This window comes from Macaca nemestrina, chromosome 1, assembly GCF_043159975.1.
Source record: "Macaca nemestrina isolate mMacNem1 chromosome 1, mMacNem.hap1, whole genome shotgun sequence".
Taxonomy (NCBI): Eukaryota; Metazoa; Chordata; class Mammalia; order Primates; family Cercopithecidae; genus Macaca; species Macaca nemestrina.
This window is the reverse complement of record NC_092125.1, coordinates 28,057,124-28,072,536: the sequence shown is the minus strand read 5'-3', so window position 1 is coordinate 28,072,536 and position 15,413 is coordinate 28,057,124. Positions and strand designations below refer to the sequence as shown.

General features: G+C 39.6%; 1 long non-coding RNA gene across 2 annotated transcripts in view; it reads right to left on the bottom strand.

Annotated features, from left to right (window-relative positions):
- Positions 1 to 10,363: 10,363 nt before the first annotated feature.
- LOC139355306 (uncharacterized) overlaps positions 10,364 to 15,413 on the bottom strand; it is a 32,048-nt gene continuing 26,998 nt past the window's right edge. Inside the window, exons 2-4 of one of the 2 annotated variants that reach the window (XR_011611014.1) lie at positions 12,022 to 12,091; positions 11,033 to 11,159; positions 10,364 to 10,837 (exon numbers count right to left, since the gene is read on the bottom strand). This is a non-coding gene — a long non-coding RNA (uncharacterized lncRNA). The remainder of the gene's footprint in view (positions 10,838 to 11,032; positions 11,160 to 12,021; positions 12,092 to 15,413) is intronic. The other variant, XR_011611013.1, reaches the window with a different exon arrangement.

The window sequence follows — 15,413 nt, the reverse complement described above, 5'->3', positions numbered from 1 at the left end:
ATAAATATTTTTGGAACACTAAGTGTCAGCACATAGTGTCTGACACTATGCTAAGCGTTTCAAATAGTGTATCCTCCTTAATCCTCTCAAGGTAAAATTCCTATCCAAACTCTGGTAAGTGGAGAACAAGAAATAGGGTTGCCAGATTTAGCAAATAAAAATACAGGATAGCTAGTTAAATATGTATTTCAAACAATAAATATTTCTTTAGAATAAGCATGTCTGAATTGTTGCAAGGGATAGAGTTACATACCTTACAACCCTAACCAGAGACCAAGATCCCAGATCTATTTCATCCAAAGCCTATGCTCTTTCTACCCTCACTACACTAAACTATAGCCAGAATACAACTTATTCTTTGTATATTGTTTTCTTTAGTGATATGGTTTGGCTGTGTCTCCACCCAAGTCTCATTTTGAATAATATCTTCCATAATTCCCACGTGTTGTGGAAAGAACCTGATGGATGATAACTGAATCATGGGGACGGTTTCCCCCATACTGTTCTCGTGGTAGTAAATAAGTCTCACAAGATATAATGGTTTTATAAGGGGTTTCCCCTTTTTCTTGGCTCTCATTCTCTCTTGCCTGCTGCCATTTAAGATGTGCCTTTTGCCTTCCACCATGATTGTGAGGCCTCCCCAGCCATGTGGAACTGTGAGTCCATTAAACCTCTTTTCTTTATAAATTACCCAGTCTTGGGGATGTCTTTATCAGCAGTGTGAAAATGGACTAATAGACCTAGTAAATTTTCCCAAACAAGACGTTTCTTCAGGAAGAAATATATTGTTCATAAATTGCATTTGGTTATCAACTATCAGGGAAAGTAACATGCTGATGGCAAGTAAGCTAAACCACTGAGGCTGGCTAAAGGGCTGCCACATCAAGAGCCATCACCTCAAATCTCTTTGTTTTCCTGAAATTATGATCTTAGGACATGTCAGCAATTATTAAAAGCCTTTAAACACAAAGCATCCAAACAATATTATATGTTGAGAAAAAAACATTTTTGGATCACAACTTACAGCTATAAATTTTACTTTAAAATATTTTTAAAATTTTTTTCTCAGTGATAAAAATCAACAATCTGACTCACTCATTCAATAAATATCACTGATTGTCTCTATGTCAAGGCACTACATAGATGCTAAATAAGCCAAACAAACACTGTCCTTGCCTTCGTGGATTTACACCCTAGTGAAGGAGCATAAGATAATTAAACAAGCACAAACACAAATGCACAGTCACAACCATCATAAGATCCATGGAAAAGCACATGAAGAGATGAGCCTAACTAATAGTGGGACTTGAATTCAGAGAGGGCTTCCAGGAAGTGGTTATACCTGAGCTGAGACCTGAAAGATGAGGAAGATTTAACCAGAAAGTATTAATGGAAAGGTTAATAGCATATGCTAAGATCCCCTGGGATAAAGGAGCATGGCAAGGATGAGGAACTGAAAGAGGTATTCAGCTGATGTGGAGAAATGAGGCATGGGTAGTATTGTGGATAGATGAGACAGAAGATATGACATATTAATTATAGTAGACTTGCTTGCAGAAACAAATAGACCCCATAATAGGTTATAATAAACGTGTATTTCTTTCTCATATAGCCTTCCAAGAAATCACAGATCAAGGATGGTAATGAAAGATCCTTGGGGATCTACTTCAGAGATTCATGCTGATACTACTCTTTATCTTCAAGATGTGGCTTTCAAAATCATCATGAGTATTGCCATCGAAGTCACCTGGCAAGATCATGAGTAATGCACACTGAAGGTATTTATGGGCTAGGTCCTAACAGTAAGGGAATCTGGAAACTGTAAACCATCTGTCACAGGAACAAGAGGAATAGGCATTACTGAACGGCTTGCAATCTCTACCATAAGCAGGTGGAGTCAGATGATGCAGCGTCTTATAGCCCCCAGTGAGGAATTTTGCTTTTATTCAAGACCAAAAGAAATCCACTGAAGAGATTTAAATAAAGAAAAGTGGCACGATCAGATTTGTATTTTGAAAAGGTAACTCTGGCAACAAACTGGAGAAAATATTAGAAGTATGTCAGAGTGGTTTTAGGGAGATCAGTTGGGAAGAGATCATGGCAATTCAGGCAAGACATCATGGTAGCATGGAACAGAGTAGTTGGTGGTGCTAGAAATAGAGAGAAGTAGATATATAGACAGACATAGTAACACCACGCAACAAAGCATTGGCTAAGTAGCAACAGGCAAATAGATAATACATCTGTTTTCTTTGTTGCACTATTTTCTACTTCTTGTTATCCCCTAGCTCTCCTTAGTTTCTTTTGGTCACCATCAGTAACAATGAAGATATAAAAATTATGATAAAAATTTCTCAAATTTGGAAAAAGTTATCAAAAGGGCACTGAGGGCCTCTAGATAGAATCTCTAGGGTATGAATTGATTCAGCACAGCCCAACTTTTAAAAAAATATTATACATATAAAACAAAGTTAAAAATTTTTAAAAGAACAATGGAATGCACATCAGACAGGGAGTCAGAAAATAGAACTTGTATGTTAATTTTTTATTGTTTTCTTATACTGAAAATGAGGGGCAATAAACCTACATATGCTGCCTCTTGGGATTTGGTGGTTGTGAAGAGCAAATGCCACAGAGATCATGTGTACCGAGGTCCACAGTGGTTCATGTTAATAGTGTTTGAAACTCCCAAGTGTTTGAAGTTTCTATAATTGCTTCTCAAACTATTTAAGGAGATGTTCATCAAAGTATTTGCACATAAAATGAAGAATTGTATGTTCAAAAGTCTGTTTATTCTTTTCTTGCTTTTACTGTAACCTAATATAAAAGTAAGTGAAAGTTATTTGCCTAGTATAAAGGACTAAACAAACACAAGGTATATAAGCTTGTTATTCAGTGTGCAGTTTAATTGGAGAGTTGAGAGTTTGGTTGTTTTTACTGGAGTAAAAGAGGGAGACTACTCAACCCTCTGGTTGAAAATGATCTTTCTCAAGGCTACTGAATTTGGTTTTCCCCTTCGTCATCTAACAAGCTAAAAATAGTAACAGGTAACACATTAAATAGTAAGCATTATTCTAAGTAACATATGTGTATGCACATATATATATACATATTCACACACACACACACAGACACATACCCTTCACCACAATCCTATCTGGGGGGTACTATTATCACCATCTCTATTTTACAGATGAAGAAACTGAGGCACTGAGAGGCTAACAAACTTGTCCAGAGTCACAAAGCTAGTAAGTAGCTGAGCCAGAATTCAAAGTCAGGCCTTCGGACTCCAGACTCCATGCTCTTTAACCCCACTATGCTACCTCTTTGTAACGTACTAAATGCTGAATAATGTGCTACACTCCGCTCCTAACCAGACTGCCCCATTCCAGTTATTGCATTGTTTTCTCCAGAAGAATGTTCACTGACAACACTCTGACTAAATTACTCCAAGAATTACCACTCACTTGGCCCACAGTTATTAAGATAATCCCAGATGGGTGGGAGAACTGGAAAATTCCACAACAAACTGTGCAGTCAGCTAGAGCCTTGCCCAAAAGGAGCAGGTTGCTGCCACATAGTTGCTCTGTCAGGATGATGAATTCCAGAGCTCTTCAAAGTGCAAAGGTGAGGAAGTAAGGATTCTGGCCTTCCTTTTCTAGTGGCCGATGTCTTGTTGGGTGATTACAGAGAAGGCAGTGCTTGAGCTGAATCTTGGAAGTTAAATAGATGCTTATTGAACTAACAGGGAAGTGAGTCCAATGAGAACAAATGAATAGAAATATAGTAATGAGGAAAGCAAGGAACTGCAAGGGTCTGCAGAATGGAGGCCAAGTATACAAGGAGGCTAGCCTGAGCCAGGTCATAGAAGGTTTTGTGGAATTTAGAAACTTCATTCTTTAGAGATCCCGGGAGTCACTGGAGAGAGCTGAGTAGATGGTTAGTAAATTTAGAATACCAGAGAAGGTATCAGGTGTATGGGGAAAGATTATAGTTTCAGCTTTGGACTTTATGAGTTTGAGATACTTGAGGCACATTGACTACAGGTGTTCTGTGGACACATGGAAATAAATGCTGTCGTTCAGAAGAGACACGTGAACTGGAAACAGATTTGGGAGACAACCCCAGTTAGCTGGTAGTTAAAGCTCTGAGCATAAGTAAATTTCCTAGGTGAATATGTAAGAGACAGAAAGAAGACAGATATCGTAACCCTGAGGAATAGCCCACCTCTGAGAATGGAGGACAGATGAAAGATGAGCCTGGTGAGAGGCAACAAGTCAGGAGAATCACATGAACAGGGCATTAGAGACGCCAAGGGAGGAAAGAACATTATTCAAAAGGGCGTGGGCAAAAATGTCAGCTATCTCAGAGGGGTCAAATGAGGTGAGGGCTGAAACACCCTCCCTATTTCAATGGAGTGGCAGGGCTAGTTCCTAACTACAAGAGATAAAAAGTGAACATAAAGTTAGCAAGTAAAATGAAAGCAGGTAGAGAGGACTCCTCAGTGTAATGAAAGACAGAGGTAGCAATGTGGCAACCGGTCTATGTTCTGTTCCTCAGTGTTTCTCCAACAGCCTGGGAGGTGACACTAAATCACGTAGCCCTTGCTTCTCTGACAGCCTTTTAGAACAGATCAGGGTTACAGACAACCCCCAGCCCCCAGTTGTTGGAATCTCATTTGGGAGTCTAGTAATCAATTTTTTAGGTTCTTTTCCAAATCTCTAAACTGAGTAACCTGATACACTAGGGCCTCTTTGGGGACTCATTTATCTAATACATAACAAGAACATATGAATGTTCCAAAATGCAGGTTTTATGAGTATTGGGGGCACAGAGCCACTAATTGAACTGAGTCTTTTCCACTGTCATAAAATCCAGGTGATTTCACAGGTTGAAGGGGATTTTCATTTATTATTTTTATTTTCCTCTTGGGTTTGTTAGTATGATTTTTCATAATAATCGTGCAATCTTCGAAGCATTATTTAAGATGAGACTGTTCAAAAGACCTCAACTCTGTACAGATTTCCCCCACTTGCCTTTCACCACGTTTAAAACTCCACTGTTTGTTATCCTGATCTCTCCCCTTACATTTTGTGTGATCTTGGATGTGTACCTTAAATTCTCAGGCCTCAGTGGCCTCATCTGTCCAGAAAGGGTACTGGACAAGATGCTCAATAAAACCACACATTATTCTATATCAGGGGTTGACAAACATCCTATAAAAAGCCAGATAATAAACACTTTTAGCTGTGCGAGCTATACTTACATATGGTCTCTAATGTAACTACTCAACTCCATCATGATAACCCTGAAGCAGTCACAGACAATATGTAAACAAATGATCGTGGCTGTTACAAAAAACTTTATTTACAAAAACAGACGGTAGGCTGGATTTCGCCTGTGGGCTATAGTTTGCCAACAACTTTTCTAAACCTTAAAATTAAGTCCTTCAGTATACAAAGTTGGACCCCTCAGAATGACCTATTAAAATATTCATATCCTAGGAAAGGCTAACTATTCAGCTACAGCTAGTCATCATGTGGTGTGAGCCACTAAATGAGAAGAGCAAATGAAAAGACCAAAAAATATAAGGTTTAGTATTTTATCAGTAAACCATCTGGTTTCTCAAAAGGTAGGTGAGACAAAAATTACCAAAAATGTAGTTAAACTTAGGAATTCCATTTGATCCATAACATAGACAGTCTATTTTAAGAAGTATTTAACATCATTTTTGTTATAAAAAAAAAAATTCTAATTTCTTTGAAAGGCTTCCAGCCCTAGGTTAAAGGCAGGGATACACGAATGAATGAGGAAGAGGAGTATGACTGGTGGGACCTCAAAGTCCATAAAGGAAGAGTCAGGGTCTCAGGAGCAACGTCCCCTCCCTCTGTCTCTGGGGTACCATCCTTGTCAACACAGGTGCTCCTTGCCTCACTGGCATCCAACAGCTGAGGTCTGTGGTCAGTTTAACTTTCCATCTAGTAGGTCTTAGCTTGGGCTTGGCGGGCTCAGCAGTGACCCTTGGCTGACTCTGCCTCACCTCAACTCTTATTGGTGTTAGAGACCCTTATGAGGTTTGGCTGTGACTATCACTGGGCCCTAGTTCGAGGGGTCTGCCTTGCACCTTCTGCTACAGAACCGTTTCACCTTCCCCAATACAGTGACACCCGCTTTGCCAAGTTTCCTAACCAGATTTCCAGTTCTTTCTGGAATTTGTCTGTGCACAAGGGAACCAAGCATGCCTCAGGAAAGGATGACCTCAGAGTTTCTTCTGCCTGAGCTCACTACATTCTCTGGTTGGTTTGACTATGACCCAGCTTAGTTTAAGGCAGCCTGTAAGGTGGCCACCTCCCAAGTCCTAACCTGCTTCTTGGAGCTTACTATTTACCTTATAGTAAATGGGGAGAGAGATGTTCGATTGCTTCACTGATTTACTCTCCCACTCCCTTTATTCACAATCCCTAGAGCCAAAAGAGGGGCGGGCTTTTCTTTTACTACCCTTCTGCTGCCATGGAGCTCACCTGGGGATTGTAGCAGAAGAGTCATCTTCTCTAGGCTAGAGGGGTGTTATCAGAGAACGAGCACTTCAAGCTAAGTTGTTCATATGGCAAAGGAGCAAAGAAGTTATTTGGAACAAACTTTCTCAACAATGCCTGGCTGCCTCTCAAGCCTATTGTTTTGTTCAAAATCTATCTTGTATGTTAGCATCTGACTAATTCCTATCTACCTGGTTGAATTCCTTATAAAACAAATTAAAGTTTTCTCCCAGGCTAATGGATAGATGGATGAATTTGAAGCACTGGGATGAAGATTTTATATTCCAAGAGATAGAACGAGGAGCACATTTTTCCAAAATACATCATTACCAATTAATTGGCAATTCATTCTAAATTTGTTCAGTAGTTCTTCCCATAAAGACAGCTGAATAAAGGGAGTCTCATAAGAGAACTGAGCTCAGGATGGGTGGTATTAATGCAGACAGGCAGAAGAGCACACAGAAGCAGTTTGGTGATATACCAAGGGAGACATGCTGGATCTCCAGAAAGAAGAGGAGGAAAGCTGTAGAATGCATTTGCAATGTGTCTAGGACCCACATAGCCAATTATTACAGTGGGAGAAAAGGAGCTGAAGCATGAATCAGTCTGCAATCCAGCAAAAGATTTTGAGGAGAGGATTGAAGTAATGAGCTAGGGCAGCGATTTTGCATTTTATAAGGACTAGAACTTAGTGTCAGTTGTTTTGGTTAATGGTGTCGGAGGACATAGAACCTTGTTCAGAAATAGGTCAAATGTATTCAGTTGATTGTCCCTGTGTGATTCTTTGGACTATAGGACCAAGCTTAAAATTTAGGAGATGATGACAGTGGGGGGTCCAGTAGAATGCTCCAAGAAGAATTAAACAGAATACCTCAAGAAAAACTGACTTCAAAATATTTAGTAACTAGATAGTTTATATTTGATTAAAAGATGGATAATTGCTTATGATCAGAAATGTACACCTACAGTTTAAATGCCATTTTGCGACCTACAAAGCCATGGAAAATTAATAGGCAATTTACTCTTGACTTGGAAGAGTATTATATAACTTTAAAAGTGTATTTTTTTCTTAATTGTGATATCCCATCGCTGATGTCAGCATTTCTTGAGCATCACTGACTAGAAAAGAGATGGAAGTTAGTAAAACAAGCCAACCTAGCATTAAATTGCTCCTCTGAGAGTAGAATATGTTCTTCATTGATTGACTATGCATAGGATTTACAAAATAATCCCAGGCACTTGGGGATACAGAATAAATATTACTGATTCCCACCTGAGCCCCGGAGGGCAAGGCTGCAGTGAGCCGAGATCCTGATGCTGCACTCCAGCCCAGAGTAATAGAGTGAGACCCTGGGCCAAAAAAAAAAAGTACTGATAAGTACTGATTCCTATCCCCAATGAGATTATGGTCTAATGAGAAAGAAATAAAATATACAAAACCAACACAAATACACACAAATGTACACAGCAATTACAGGAAGGAGGTGGTTGCATGAAATCAACAATTAGGCTGATTAGTTGGGGAATGGTTAGGTAAACCTCAAAAGATGTGTAAAGGAAATAGAGATGTAGTATGAAGGTTCTTATCAATGTATTTTTAGAGAAAATTTTAGTTTTATGACACTCCTTAATGTCTAAACCTGTAGCATGTAATCTCCAGTATCTAAGAAAGTTTATTTCTAAGACTTACCACCTAATACTCCAAATAACCACAAAGTTTAAAGATGTGTTACTAACCTTGTGAACTATTTCTCTAATTAAAAAAAATCTAAATTACATATCACAGAGCTTGCTATGGTATATTAGTCGATATATGTATGAAGACATACATATACCAACTCAGACTTGTCAGGTATCCACAGTTGTGGATAGTATAGGATTTCCCTCCACATTCCATCAATACTTCCTTTTGTCCTGCCTCCCTTCACCATTACAACAAACATTCCAATGAGCATGTTTATGCACTGGGACAGCTGCAGAAAATCATATACTGCAACCTATTTAGAAGCCTGATGTGAACAGGGTTTTAACTGTCTTCTGCCTTGGATCTTCTTTTGTTTCTCCAGGCCAGAGGAATTGGGAGAAGGATCGTCCATCCATGACGTGGCTTGTTTTACTAACTTCCATCTCTTTACTAGCCAGTGATGTTTAAGAGATGCTGATATCAGGAATGGGATGACACAATTAGGAAAAACAATACACTTCTAATGTATTTCTGATCATAATTATGTCCTCAAGACAAAATTTCCATAAAGGAAGAAATTAAGAGCAGAGACAGTGAGAAATCATATCCTTTGTCCAAGGGGGGAGGCAGAAGACATATCCCATTAGGAAAACAATGAACCAGAAATAAAAAAGCATTAATACAAAAGAGTCTAGAAAAAGCTTGGGAGGGCTCTGGAACTCTACAGGCTGTGGCAGTCATTTGCCTTGCCAAAAACCCGCCCAGCTGCTCTTTAAAAAAGAAAAAAAAAGCCCATGGGGACCAAAAACATTGACTAATAATTTTTGAATCCATCTCCAAAATGTATTCATCTCTGCCAAGGTCAGGTTTGGTCACCGCATGACTGGAGGTCTGGGCATGCTATTCCCAGTTTTATTTTTACAGTAGTTATGGAGCCCTTTATATTTTCAAGGGCCCTCCTGTCACTTATTACCCACCCATCCAGACCACCCACTCACACTCCCACACACAATATGTCCAGACACACCCACAAATACCCAGATTCTTTCAACCTTATGGTGGTTCAAGCTATCAGAATACTGTTTGCTCCAAATGACTTTGCTTTACATACTTGGAATTTCCCAAAATAAATCTGTTTCCCTCTCTGGGGACCAATCTGTGGATGTTACCAATAGGCAAACATTTATGGAGCACCTACTGTGTGTAAGGCACAGATGAATGTGGGGGCTAAAAGAAACTCACCAGGAGGCAGAGAAGTCCAAGAGTTCCACTCTGCTGAGGAGGCGTGTGTGTGTGTGTGTGTGTGTGTATGTGTGTGTGTGTGTGAGAATGTGTTGTGAGAAAGTGTGTGTGTTAGAAACAGTGTGTGTGTGTGTGAGAGAATGTGTTGTGAGAGAGTGTGTGTTAGAAACTGTGTGTGTGAGAGAGAGTGTTGTGAGAGAGAGTGTGTGTGTTAGAAACAGTGTGTGTGTGTGTGAGAGAATGTGTTGTGAGACAGAGTGTGTGTTAGAAACAGTGTGTGTGTGTGAGAGAGAGTGTTGTGAGAGAGAGTGTGTGTGTTAGAAACAGTGTGTGTGTGCACGCGTGTGCTTGGGGGTGTATATCTGAATCAAGAAAACTTTTCTGTCACCCACGTTTCCCCTTCCCACCTTCCTTTCTCTTCTCCTTGATTCATTTTTTTCTCTCTAGTTCTTCGTATTGTGTAAGTATATGTCTCTATTGTCTCCATCCCTCCCCTGTCTTTTTTTCTGCTAAGACAAATCCACCCTAGAATTTCTGTCCGACATGGAAGCTATCACTGTGCTTTTCTCACTTACTTAAAAACCTTCATGAAGGTAGTTGCTGTGGCCATACAAATCCTACAAGCATAGAAGGAGGGCAAATGCTTGTCCCAATTCATAAAAACTGGCTCTGAGGACACTACATTCCTCCACATCCTACACATTGGTGCCTGCCTATCGGAAAGACCAGGAAGGAGGCGCTCCCGCTGCTGCCGTGCGGCGCAGACCGTTGGCTGCAGTGTGGACTCGCAGCCTTCCCAAACCTCCCTGAGCCCTGACCCCTTAAGATAATTTATGAGGTGTCAGGATATTCTGACCACAAGGTCGGAATAGAATGGTTTTTACACTTCAGCTGCCATGAAAGAGAAACAATTTAATTCTGTTTCACTCTGGCACTGTCTGTTTTCAGAACGAACAGGGGGATTTGGGTCGCCTTGAGATTATTTGTCTAAGCACAGACCAAGACTGCTGCTGAGACTTCAGATGTCTGATTTCCACTCTGGCTTCCTTCTCCTTTCTTCCCAGATAGAGAGGGAGGCACTTGCCTTTCCTATTGTACCAAAATGGGACCGGAGTCCATTTCACCCAAGCAACTGCTGTGTGCTGGTGAATAAAGCAGATTTCTTAGGTCACCTCCATCCTCTTTTAGTGGGAAAGAGTGGTTTGAGTAAGGAAGGGGTATGAGTCCTCTCCTAAATTCAGCAGGCCCCGTGGTCTCTGCCAAATCGTGGTCTTGAGTCTGAAGCAGTGTTTCCCTTGGCTTGGAAGCTCATCTTCCTGGCTCCTCTTGAAGCTACAGAACCATAGACATTCCGCTGAGTAGCCTGAAGCTCTGCCTGCCAGGAAAACCCAATGTCTCCTCAGAGAAATCTCAGAGTAGGAGTGCAGCTTCACCCAGCAGCCAAGAAGACAATCTTAAGGCAAGTCGGCTTTCCCAGGACCTCCCCCGACAACCCTCTCCTCTTAAGCCAGACTGGGAAGGTTGTCTGAGAATCACAATCTGACATATGATTTCACTATAAAACACTCACCCAGGAAGTTCGCATAATAGGAAGGGGTCCCTGGATTCCTGAGCTTCGAAGCAACAGGCCTTTCGGGATGGTTCATGTGATCTTCTTAGAGAAACTCATCTTCTGGGATCTGGCCACACGTCAGGCACTAGAAAGAGATAAAATAGAATACATTTTATCAATATTGTAAAATGTAAATGGAATGAAGTAAATCTCTACACAGATAGGCAATCATCTTTAAGAAATATTAAGTGAAAAAGAAATGGTACGACACAGAATAATATGGTGCCGTGTGTATAAAAAGAGGCAGCTATATAGTAACACATACTTAATTAGACATAGCTTAGGAAAACAGAAAAAGCTTGTTTGAGAGTCTGTCTTTAGAAAAGAGAATTAGAAGCCTGGGGGGATAGGAATTCAAATGATTTTCTTCTCACTACATTTTGGGGGGTGTTTTTCGAACTGTTTTTTAACCAAAAACTCATGCTACCTATAGAAAGCACTTTTCAAGTTAATTAATAAAGTAAAATCCCAGATAAGGTCAAGGGAAAGGAGGAGTAAGATGGAAAGCAAATGATTTAAGCTTAATGCCGGGCCAGCCAATTCTCAAAAAACCACTCCCTTCAATTAAAGCAACAAATTCTTGGTGGGAAGGGTAAATGAGCTATTTTGTAAATGACCTCTTTGAGTTCCCTTAATAGTAGTACTTAAATGCTTATGGAAGAATTCCTTACTTTCATGTGGGTGAGAAGATTACTCCCCCCACAAAAAAAAATTCAGTCAATGGGATAGAGGCTCCTATAATTTAACATCCAATAAGCCTCAGTTTCAAACAAAGTGCTGAGTCAAACTGGTTTGCTTGCCCTTCTGCTCTAGTCAGAGTTTCTAAAGTTTCTTCTCTCTACTGTTGTCCCAGTTATAATTATCTTTCCCATTTCCAGACAATGTTATTTATCCAAGCCAGGGAGGTGTATAGGAAAGAGCATTGACTACTAGGTAAAATAACATACTGTCCAGTACCAGCTGTCTCTGTATTAACATGGAAAATCATTTCATCTCTCTGGGCTTCAGTTTCCTCATCTGTAAAGAGAGAGATTTGAATGAGATACATTACCTTAAAATACCTTAAATATTATAAGTCTCTAATTCTATGAAAATACAGTTATCAGGCTGCGTGCAGATGGAGAATGGAACATTCTGTGAGCTTGTCATGGAGTTCCACAGTTCCATCTGACCTTTAGGCAGATGCATATATGAAACTACCTTCTGACTTACTTCTTCAATAATTATGAACAATTGGGCTGCTGTCCCAAAGGTAAGACTTCACCACTAGACCACAAAAACAAGATTCTCAAAGTCCATTCTGCCTTGCCATATGACAAACAGAAGAAACTGCTACATTATAAACTAAGCCTCAGAGGTATCCTGATATTGCCCCAAGACCTTGGAATGGATGACCCAGTGCCCCATTCATTATCTGAGAGGCAGAGCTTGCCACTGAGTGACACATCCCTGCTTAGACAAGAAATGCCACCAAAATGAAGGCCCCTCTTCCCATTCTCCATCCCACTGCAGGTGTCTGGAATATCAGAAGGTATTTCTTCTATGTCAGTGAAAGACAATGTACTCTGGTAGAGCAACCTAGTAGTGCTATTATGGTACAGGTGCACCAGAAAGGCCAGTGACATGGTGAGAAACAGAAAAAAAGAACTGCCAGGACAGCAGTGCCCATCAACCCATGCTACTCTCAGAGGTGATGACCTAAGAACTCAGTTGGTTATTAGTCAACCTGAAACATGTCTGATTATTACTTTGCAAATTTCTTCTCCTCCAACATGTTTCCATTCAAAATATAACTGATTCTCATTTCTTTCCCCAAACATTGCAATTTATCATTGCCACATGTGTCCTTTTCTCCTCAACCTTATAACACAGTCTTGATTGGTCTTCTTTATTAGCTGTATTTTTACCATTTATAACCTTGCCATGGCCTCAGTACTCTAAGACGCTAGGTAAAACACAGACACTAGAGAGATAATATAGTCCAGGGGTTAAGAACATGAACTGTGGAGCCAGAATATCTGGGTTGAATTCCAGTTCTGGTCTTGACAATATGGCAGCTAGAGTAGATCATTGGTGGCCAGTAGCTTTGAACCTGCTGCTCATGAGCCTGTATGTCCCCACCCAGGAGCTGTTGCACCAGGCCCTGCTCTATCACAAGAAGGTTGTTGATCATTTAGAGAATTCAAACAATGAAAGGCTCCTTGATAAAATATCCAAAAACGAGCTAAATTGGTGAAGGCTCTAGCTGGTAGTAATTTAATGAAATTAAGTTTCAAGTGAATGAAAAGGAAAAACTTAAGGCTGCCAGGTTTTAAATGTTTGGCTGTGGTTCTGAAATTGATCCAAGATTATTAGCCATTGAATAGGTTAAGAAAAAGTGGTTGAAGAAGCCATGATCATCAAAAGCAGAGATATTGACAAGGAACTATGCCTTTCTCCCATGAAGCTGCACTGCTCCATGCTAACTGAAGATGCAATCACAATGGCCCTAATAGACTGCAAACTGAAAACGAATTCTAAAAAAGAAGAGGCACAGAAGAAATAAGCCAATAGATAAACTTCCATTGGATCAAGTCAGTTGTTTACCTACTCTCAGTGTAATCACCTTAAATGTTAAAAAATTCCTTATGCTATAATTAAAGAGCTATGGATATGCACAATACTTTGCTGTTCAAATTGTTGCTCTAATACAACTTAAATACATACATTACTTGTTCAGAGTTCTTTGGTTTTTTCAACTTCCTTACACAGCCTTAATATTTATTGTGAATTATGTAACTGTTGCTAAGATGGCTTCTTGATGAATTGCTAACGATTTCCAAAAAGTGCTTATGTTTAAGAGTGAAGTATATAAATATTCAAATTTTCCCAAATCAATTTGTAATGAAAGAGATGCTATTAAAAATTTCAGTATGATTATTTGAAAGGGCCAACCATTGTGCATAAATAGCATTATTGGGAAAATGTAAGAAACCAACAAAAGAAAAAAAAAATCATAGATCTGCCATTTACTAGCTGTGTTAAGCTTGGGGAAGTTCTTCACCTGTCTGTGTCAGTTTCCTCATGGAAAAAAATGGGATGATAACAGACCCTACTTTGTAGTGTGGTCACAACAGTTAAATGACCATGGAGAAAGTCCTAAGAACAGCAGCTGACATGTTGTAAACACTATATATTGACATCGTCGTCGTCATCATCATCATCATCATCAATTAGCAATCTGGAATATTAGACTATTCTTATGGCCATTGACACACTGTGCTGTGTTCTTAAAAAGGGTGATAAACTTACTTTTGAATCTTTCAGACCTTTCCAGAGTCCCTGTCTCACCCCTTTGTCATGACTGCAGTGAACTCTGTTTCTCCTTGTGCTGTGCCACATGTAATGTTCCATCCATCTTCAGTGACATATTTACTTATTTACATGCCTATCCCTCACTTGTCTATATCTCCTCTCAAAAAAATAAAGCTTGTCTTGTTCTTTAATTTTTAGTCATTCTCCTCTACTTTTCTGCTCACAATTCTCCTGATATTTAGATTAGAATACTAACAGAATATACAAAAGTTTGAAAGAAAGAGGCAAACCAACTGTAACTTTCCATAGGATGCTGTCTTCTTCCCCATCTTTGCTTCCTCAAGGCAAAATATTCCATACAGGTTTGCTCTCAGTTGAGGGAAATTAAGGAAGATATTTTTTCCCTGTGAAATGGATAAGGTGGTATAGCAGACAGTGTTCACTGTTTATGCAACATCCATTTTGCCCTCTTACTTGCTACCTTAAACTCCAAACATATTCAGGTAGCAAGCAGACATCTTGTATTTTTGAAGAAGTTTAGCTCCTTCTCTGGCCCCACTTGCCATTCCATTTCCTCTGCCAGCGATCAGAAGTGGGCATGTAACCCAGACCTGGCTAATGACACATAAGAGAAAGTGTGCTAGGGAGTTGAGTGGAAGCAGTTTCTGGAAACTATTTCCTTTCCTTAAAAAACAAAAACGAAAAAAAAAAAAAAAAAAAAAAAAAAAAAAAAAAAAAAAAAGATCCTCAAAAGAAGAAAAACTTTTTCCCTCTGTCTCTAAATGTAATAATGTAATTAGGTGAGATATGATCCTAGGAGCTATGACAGATCTCTTAGCATAATGAGGTACAAATCTAAGGAACACAAGCCAACATACTCAAAATGGTAGTATAAAAAGAAACAAAGAATGGAGGACCTGGAAGACATCAATGAGCCACTGTGACTGCCTTGAAAGAGTCCATCTCCAGACTTCTTTTTGTAAAGTGTAAAGCTATGGTAATTTGGTCTCTGTTACTTGATAGTTGATTCTAACAAATACAAATG